The sequence below is a fragment of the Rousettus aegyptiacus genome, unplaced genomic scaffold (genome assembly GCF_014176215.1).
Source record: "Rousettus aegyptiacus isolate mRouAeg1 unplaced genomic scaffold, mRouAeg1.p scaffold_m13_p_11, whole genome shotgun sequence".
In the NCBI taxonomy this organism is placed as follows: Eukaryota; Metazoa; Chordata; class Mammalia; order Chiroptera; family Pteropodidae; genus Rousettus; species Rousettus aegyptiacus.
In genome coordinates this window covers 75,593,934-75,602,931 of record NW_023416286.1, presented here as the reverse complement: position 1 = coordinate 75,602,931, position 8,998 = coordinate 75,593,934, and the positions used below count along the sequence as shown (strand labels likewise).

Sequence of the window (8,998 nt, the reverse complement as noted above, 5' to 3'; positions counted from 1 at the left end):
ACATTCTCTTACAGAAGTACAGTGCAATGATCAAAATGAGGAGATTAACATCAATACAATACTCTTATCTAATCTAAAGACTTTATTCAGACTTCTGCAATTGTCCTGATAATTCCCTTTATGCTAAGAAAATCTCCCATTATTCCCTCCATTCAGTTCGTGTATCTCTTAAATCGCCTTTAATCTAGAGTAGTTCCTCAATCTTTCTGTCTTGTAACATTGATATTTTTGAAGAGTACAAGTCAGAGTTTTTACAGACTTCAATTAAATATTCCATTGATTCCATTCATTGACATTCATATGTCCTTGACAACAACAATGAATAAAAGTAATGCATTTTCATTCTATGTTCGCATTTCGGTTTCATACTCCAGCACCACCTCTTACTAGATGTGTGATCATTTAAACTCTCTGAGCCTCACTCAGTTCCTCATCTTTAAAAGTAAGAAAATTATTGCCTACATAGGGAGTTACAGAGAAGATTAAAGGAAGCGATATATTTAAACAAAATTTATCCTCCAAACTCATCAAGTTGTATACATTAAATATACACTTTTTGTATGTCGATCATATCTCGAAGAAGTAGGCTTTTTTTTTTTTTTAAGCAGAAAAAAGGCATTCACCCAATGCATGTCACATGTCATTTGCTCTTCATGTGATGTGGTTTCTCAGCTCTTCAACATCTGGCCACCTTTATATAAATGCATTCTAGTTTGTCCATGTGTCTCTAAAAATGGGGTTCTAGTACTATTTACATCTCACCTAAATAATTGTCAGCCTCATGAGATTATTCACTACTATGGAACCTGTAGTTAATTGAAACTCCTATTGCTTTTTCTGCATACTGTTAGTAGTAGTAGTAATAGTACTACTACTAGTAGTAGTAGTAAGTACTAGTACTTACTGACCTGACCAACGGTATGTGTCATGCTCTGCAAACAGCAGCTCTTTGGACGGGCTTTTTGTATTATGTAATTCTCCCAACTTCATGAGGCAGTTCTTATTTGCATTTTGAGCTTAGGAAACAGTCGATTTTCACAATTTAAGTAAATGTCTTTTTTCTCTATTAAGTATCATTTTAAATTTCTTCTCAACATTCTAGCCTGTTGAATTTCTGACTTTGCCATCTAATATATGTTTCTTCCCAACTTGGATCTTTTATGACTCCTTTATCTTCTTCCAAGTAGTTGATTAAAATGTTGTTCAAGAGAAAACTATTTGCTAAACATTTCCTTCTAGGTTGAAACCAATCATTCTCTAGGTACAGTTTTGTTTTTTCTTTTTCAAATAGCTATAAATAAATCTTGATGGACTGTGGGCTAATTCACCTAGAACCATCTTATCCACAAAAACAACTAAAGATCTTTTCCTCATGCCTCTGGTAGCTCCCTTGGCTATGAATCCAATAGCACCACCAGGGGAAAAATGTTTTAGTTTTAGTTTAGCCCGATTTGTTGGTATTGAAATAAATATTGGTTCATAATAATTATCCTTTTCTTCTTACAAATGCTCTCTTTAATAATCTATTCTAGAATTTTAATAGAGATGAATTCATACAATAGTAGTTTCCAAAATTCTGGGCCCTTTCTAACAATGTCACGGACTTGTTGTGTGACCTAGAGAAGGTCACTTTTTAACCTAGACTTTTTTTAAAAAGTGAGAAAGTTGAATATACCATTTATTAAGTTCACGGTGCTAACTATATTTATTTGATTTTGTCCACGACCTATGCAGTAAATGTTTTACAGATGAGAATACTGAGACTTGGAGAGATTTTAAAACTTAACTAATGTCACCGAGGCTGTGTAAGTGGTCAAACTGCTAGATATGTTATTGTCTCAAGGTGGCAAATTTTTGCAAACTCCTTCTGCTATAATATATTTTAGGACACTGGTACTATTCACTGTTCATTTGTACCAAATAGTATAGACTGAAAAGTAGATTTGCTTGAGCATCTAAGTGCTCCCTACCCAACCAAATCATGTAACACATCAGAAAGCAACAATTCTCAAAGTGTTTTTTAAAAAAAAAAACACTGGTCCCCGAACAGCCTCCTGATAAAGCACTTCTACTGTCAAATGTTTGACATATGTTTCATACTACCGGGCCTCTCTTAGAGATGCAAAGGATTCTGAGGAACCCTTTTGAAAAGAAACTCATTTACCTTTCTCAAACCACAAAACTAGTTTCATGAAGCACATTTGACATAAGCTGTTATGGGTTTTAAAGTAGGGGTTTTTATTTTTTTCTTTTTACGCCTTGGGACTCCATGGATGTTTATGCAGTGACACAATGAGATTTAAAAACATATTCTTATTTAAATGAAAGTGTCTTGTGATAGCTTTCTCCTGTCCTGAGGTCACATTTGACCTCCACCACCACCTAGTGTAGGGATGTGCTGTTACCCTTATTTTACATTTGCAGAGGAAAATCTAGAATTTTAAAGAATTCACTCAATGCCTTAAAGCAAGAGCCAGACTCAATTCAGATTTTCTCAAATCAAATTCAGTGGTCTTTTACTTAACTAGTTCTTTTGTTTCTCTGCCTTTCATCATGTAAAAAGTTTGTTGACATTTTCAAAAACAAGCAATATTGATAAATAGACAAGGTATGTTAAAAATGTAACAGCTTTAATACTAAAGGTGATATCTGGAATTTTTCCCTTTTAAAAAGTTATTCTTTAGCAAGAGCAGGTTGGGGTTTGAAATGAAAAAACTGGATATACCATACTAAGTTTGAATCCTGTGGAAAAATGATGGGATCTTGGAAACTAGCAAATTAGCCCACAGCTATACCTGTTTACATTGTCAATGTGTGTTTTTTCTGTTTGAAGATGCTTCAAAAATAACAATTGTAAAAGAGATTACTGCTTTGATCAGAGAATCTGAATCTCCTTTGTTTGACCATGAATAATTGGTCTTTGTAATGTTAATGCTTCTTTTAAGGAATATCAGATCTGTAAATGCACCTTAATTACAGGCAAGCCGTTTTGAGGGGAATTCGTGACAGCATTTTATTGAAGGTCTTTTCTGGTTCCTCTTCAAATCTAATTATAGTAGAAAGATTACTTTAGGCCAAGCAGCAAAAAGCTATAATTACTAGTGTTTTCATTAATGTTCACATAGGTCAAAATAGTTATCTTATTGAAGAATAAGATTTAAACCTTAAAAAAAGTCATATTTTTTTAATATGGACAAAAGGGAAAAGCCTTAACTGAGATGTCCTTGCTAATCTGTTAACCATAATTCCGTTGGCAGCACAGAAATCTGTTTAACCCACACTTTAAGTTTAGAAGCAGCACTGGGAATCCACAATTTAAACAATGATTGAGTCCTAAAACTTGTTTTTAAATTCGAAACCAGCTAGATAATCCAATTAGAGTATATGAGTACAGTATGGAAAGAAGGAAATACTTTTTTTTTTAAGTGCTCCTATTTTAATTTTGTGGTATTAAGCTTTGATTGTAAGAAAATACATGTTAAGTAGAATGTTAGATGTTGCTGAAGATATGGGGAAATGGGATTGCTAAACTGCAGATTGGGTGATTAAGTTAGATATGAGGAAGAATTTCTCAATAGAGTGAAATCTTATGTGGAGGTAGGTTGAGAGTTGCGTATTTTATGAAATTGTATGGGGCAAAGCTTGTGTGTGCCAAGAAAGGCCTGTTCTAAGAAGGGGAACCTGTCAATTGTTTGCATTTGTTATTTTACATTGTATTAAATCTCAAAATGGGATTTTCTCTTCACCATTAAGCATTTAGACCTGGCAGTAGCTGCTACCTTTCTACTTGGGAGGATTTTTTTTCACTGTTATGTTAACATTTAAAGTTATCATTTAAAAGATATGACTAGAGCCCCTCACAGCTATATATGAGGGGAAATATCTCTGAGGTTTAAACCATACTGAATTAGCACATTCCAAGTCATTGTGTGTGTGTGTGTGTGTGTGTGTGTGTGTGTGTGTGTGTTTTCCTAATTATGGCATCAATTAGCTTTTGCAACATTGCATTCATTCCAAACAGCAGGGATGAGGAACAATAATCTTGTTTACCCCAAACTGGAGAGAGTGTATCAAGCTTTGTTCCCTCCAGAGCCTAATCCTAATGCTTTGCTAGTTGCCATCCCACACAATAGAGTGTGACTGGACCCCCTCAAAGTACCTCCCTCACCTGGTTAATTCAGTTGTCACTAAAAACCTCTACAAGGTCAAGGAAAAACAGGTATCAGGACATTTCAAACCTAATAAGGTGGCACACTTTATTTACATTTATTTAAAAAATAGAGCCCTCAGATGTAAGAATACCTTTGTAATCATGTAATCTGTTAAATGATCACAAGGAAGACAGTGGAACGCCTTTAGATTGTTCTTGATAATTAGCAGAATAGAAAGATGGCTGTTATAAATGGCAGTAACGGGAAAAGCAAATTACTAAATGCACAAGTTATTTACATTTGAGAATAAGCTGCATCTCACACTGACTGCCTTGCAACATGAACATGGCATTAGTTTTAATTTTGCACAGCAAATATTTTAGAGTAATCCGTGTTAAAATGGAGTAGTTTCTCTTTTACATACATATCATTCAGCAATTCCGTTGTCACCATGAAAGGTTTTTTGTCTTTTTTCTTAGTGTCTAAGAAGAATATTCTTGATTTTTCTAAGTATCTAAATATTGTGACAGAAGTTTTATTGCATTCAGCAGGAACAGAAACGGTGAGTGAGCACAATGCAAACGTACCTAACCAGTGTACAGTGGCAAACATAATATTACCACTAAGGTGTACTACCAGCATTTGACATGTTTTAGTGTTTCAGAGTGCTCAGCGTACACAGTGTATTTCTCTACTGTAAAATGTAGGCTACTACAGAGGAAGAACAATAATCAGTTACACTTTAACCATGAAAGGTCATTTCTTGTGGTACATGCAAGGTCTATTGATCAAGTCATATTTGTCAGAAGAAATGAGTCTCACTACTGAATGAAGCTCTCATGAAGGAACCCATTGTCTAGTGGTACATCCTGATGGGTGCAAATCGTCCATTTGCTTAGGGTGGTCTGAATATCATCAAGTGTTTATCTTTACTTTATAATGAGATTTACTGACTTCAGCTAATCAATCCTCGAAGCTAACATTCTTTTGTGAACTTACTATGCTGCGCATTCAAACAATGATTAATCGCATAATGTTACCTATGAGATAAGAAAAAATTTAAAAGAAATTGGATGACGTATTCACTGGTGTTACAAAATTGTCTATAAACTACTTTCTCAGCATGATCTGTAGTTTACTTTCAAAGTTAAATAACTTTTCTGTGTACCCTTATCTTTCTGGTACGTCCTGCAAACTTTTTATATTCTGCAATCAAGCTCATAAATATAGGTAGAAGTTAACTCGAATGGCTGGAACAGAGTTAACCACACACATGTAATTAAAGCTTTATCACCGTTTCTGTTATAAACCTCTCCCTTTTCTTTAAGAGATCTACCAAGCTATCATAAAAATGGCTGTATCTCTGCACAGCATTAACTCCTAAGAAGTGACTTGCCTCCTTAAACAGACTAGATTGACTTGAGCTTAAAAATCCCAAGATAGCGGCAGCAAATGTGCTATTTGCTACCTGTCAGGATGGCCAGTGTGTTTGTGTATTGAATGTCGCAGGGTTGATGTGACATTGGCATTAATTATTCCCTCTGTATTTTTTGTAAATTCCTTAAGAATTTACACAGTATAACTCCAGGATGACATATTCCTAGAGGCATACAATTAAACAGTTTAAGCCAAGTCACCAAATAAACAAGAAGTGTAAAACAGAGTGCTTTATGGGGAAGATGTGATTGTACAGAATCAAATATCTGTAATGAGAGGGATGAAGATTTTTCAGGGATATGATCAACCTAAAATAATTGGGCAGGAAAATGGAAAGGATCAGATTCCCTAAACTGACTTAGCAAAAGACATCATATTGATGATTCTGCAGATTTATTTCTAGGAGCTACTGTCAGTAGCATTATATCATACAGTATATTGAGAAACAAAACAATCATTGTAAGTGTCAGTATTTCTTAAAATGAGTAGATACAAGTCTTCTCTTTCTATGATGACTTCCCTCCAGAAATATGAGATTATCTTTAATTACTTTCTATGTTTCTGTCATAGAAGTCTGAGGGCCATACAGTAGAAGACTGCTGAACTTGAGTCCAAAAACGAAGTTCAAATTCTCCAAGGGCCCTTCTCAGAGATCTCTTCCTTCTAGGAAGCCTTTCTTGACTAGCTGGCACAGATGTCAGATCTTCTAGGCTTTCGTAGTATTTTATGCTTACCCTTTAACAACACTTACAGTCCCCTTTGAATCCTCGGTGCTCATCCATATAGTTCATGTCACTTGGTAGCCTCTCAGGAAATACTTTTTGTATAAAGGGTTTACATTTCTTCTAAAGTTAAAAGGAATCTATTAGAATATATGAATCAGTTGGTTCTTTTCAGACCAATAAATGTCATAAGCGCCAGCTTATCTCCCTGGTGTGGTAGCAGACATTTGTGAAAGTTGGCCACTTTTGCATAGAATTGCTCAAAGTCGGCTCTATGAATGAGGGACGACCACAATGTCCTGTACTCAGCAGCCCTGTTCAGCTCCTGTAGGCTCAGGCCTGTGGCTTCTTTCATGGAGCCAGTCCAACTCAGATTTATTCTTCCTCTTTCCCTGCTGCCTTCTATCTTTCTCAGCGTTTTTGTCTTTTCCAAAGATCTCTGCTTTCTCATGATGTGCCCAAAGCAGGACAGCTTGAGTTTTGTCATTTTTGCCTCCAGTGATGTTTCAGGCTTAATTTGCTCTTGGCCGCACTTGCGCATCTTTCTGATGGGCCAGGGTATCCATAAAGCTCTCCTCGAACACCGTATTTCAAGGAATCACTTTTCTTTCAATTAGAGGATTTTTTACTTTTATTTTTAAACCCATCATGCCATGAATTCATAGGGATTGGGCTCCAGCAGCTCAGGCTCTTTCCTATTCGTTCTCACACAGTGAGCTGTTCTGAGCGGAGCAGGCTGGTGCCTCAGCTGAACCCAGGTAACTTTCTCTTTGGCTTCCTTTTTTCAGTCATTTTCCTTCACATGTTTCAGGAAGCAATCTCAGCACTTATACGGTGCTTAATGTGCTCAATACGTACATTAATTCTCTTGGCAACAATCTTGCCCTTAACTTGTTTGTTTACAACAATGCCCACTGCATGCTGGGTGACACTGTAAACTCTTCCAGTTTTGCCATGGTAGTATTTGTGGGGCATTCCTTTTAGAACAGTGCCCACTCCCTCAATGTCTACAATGTCTCCTTTCTTACAGGTCTGCATGTATTTGGCCAAAGGGACAAGTTATGTTTTCTAAAAGGCCTAGAGAACAAACAGCGGGTGCCTCTCCTCTTGCCCTGTGTGTTTGGTCATTGTGGTGAATTACTGGAAGATGGAGGTTCTGGCCAAAAGGATGAATCAATTTTTTTCCTATCAGCCTTCTTCACTGTTCAGCTGTCCCATCTGTGTATACTAATTGGGAATACAGGGCGTGGATGATCTTAGCCTTGGTCTCTAATGACACATCTTTGTTTTCAATCTTTCCTACTTCTTCCATTCCTGCCCATCTGAGTCTCAACCTTTTCTTGATTTCTTGGCTGCATCTCTAACTGAATTGATAACTGAACGACTGTAAACAAAGTCTTTAACAATTTCAATGTCTCCACTGTTAAAATTTTGCATGTCTTCTATAGTCATGATTGTTGTCTTCTCGATATTCAGATACGGTCCTGCTCTGACACTTTCTTCTTTCACTTTTATCAGAAGTCAGTTCTAATCATTTCTACTTTCTTCCAGCAAGATGGTGTCATCTGTATATCTTAAGTTATGGCTATTTCTTTCACCAATTTTTACTTCTCCGTCCTCTGAGTCTAGTTCAAATTTTTCTTATGATATGTTCAGCGTGCAGATTAAACAAATAGGGAGATAAAACGCACCCTTGTCTGACATCTTTGCCTTTAGGAAACCATTCTGTCTCCTCATACTCTGTCCTGACACTTCCTGTCTACAGTAGAGGTTACATATCAGGACCAGTAGGTGCTGAGACACCCAATTCTTTCAGAGAAACTGATAGCTTTTTATAATCCATACAGTCAAAGGCTTTACTGTAGTCTATAAAATATAATTTTCTTCTGAAATTCCTTGGAGCACTCTAGTATCCAAGGAATGTTCTCAATTTGATCTCAAGAGCCTTTTCCTTTTCTGGATCCAGCTTGAAAGTCCAACTTAAGAATAGTAATGATGCTGTCTTAATTCCTCTTGGGATGTAGGTAGCAACCTCCCTCCCTGTCTGCCGCCCATACATAACTCCAATCTCTTTTTTTCTTCTCAGAGATAAACGATTTACAATTATGTGTTAGCCATTTTGGACAATGTTTAGTTCATATAAATTATTTACATAAATGGCACCATGAAATGTGCAGTAACCAGTGATTTTTTGCACTCATCATGCCTTTAGAAATCATTTCATGTTAGTCCAGATACAGTTACTTCATTCTGCTAAAATCGCTGAATAGTATTCCATGATGTGGGTATACCGGAATTTACTTATTTACTTGATCCTTACATTACTTATTGTTGGATATTGAGATGGTTCCCAATTTTTCATTATTACAAACATTACTGCAATAAACATTGTGGTACCTCTATCTTTGTGCACATATAAGTGATTTCGAGGAATGAATTCCTAAAGGTAAGATTTCAAAGTGTATGAAAATCTTACATTTTCATAGATGCTCTAGATTGCCCTCTGTACAAATATATATGTTACCAAGTCTATACAAAGCTATATATTTACTAACATTATGAGACTTCCAGTTTCCCCACAGCCCCACTGAATCTTTTAATTTTTGTACATCAGTTGAGCAAAAACAGTGTCTCATTACAGTTTTGATTTGCATTTCCTTGATAGTAGTGAGACTGAGAATATTTTCA

At 36.0% G+C, this 8,998-nt stretch overlaps 1 pseudogene; it reads right to left on the bottom strand.

Annotated features, from left to right (window-relative positions):
* Window positions 1–6,956: 6,956 nt before the first annotated feature.
* LOC107504286 lies at window positions 6,957–7,425 on the bottom strand (annotated as a pseudogene).
* Window positions 7,426–8,998: the final 1,573 nt, after the last annotated feature.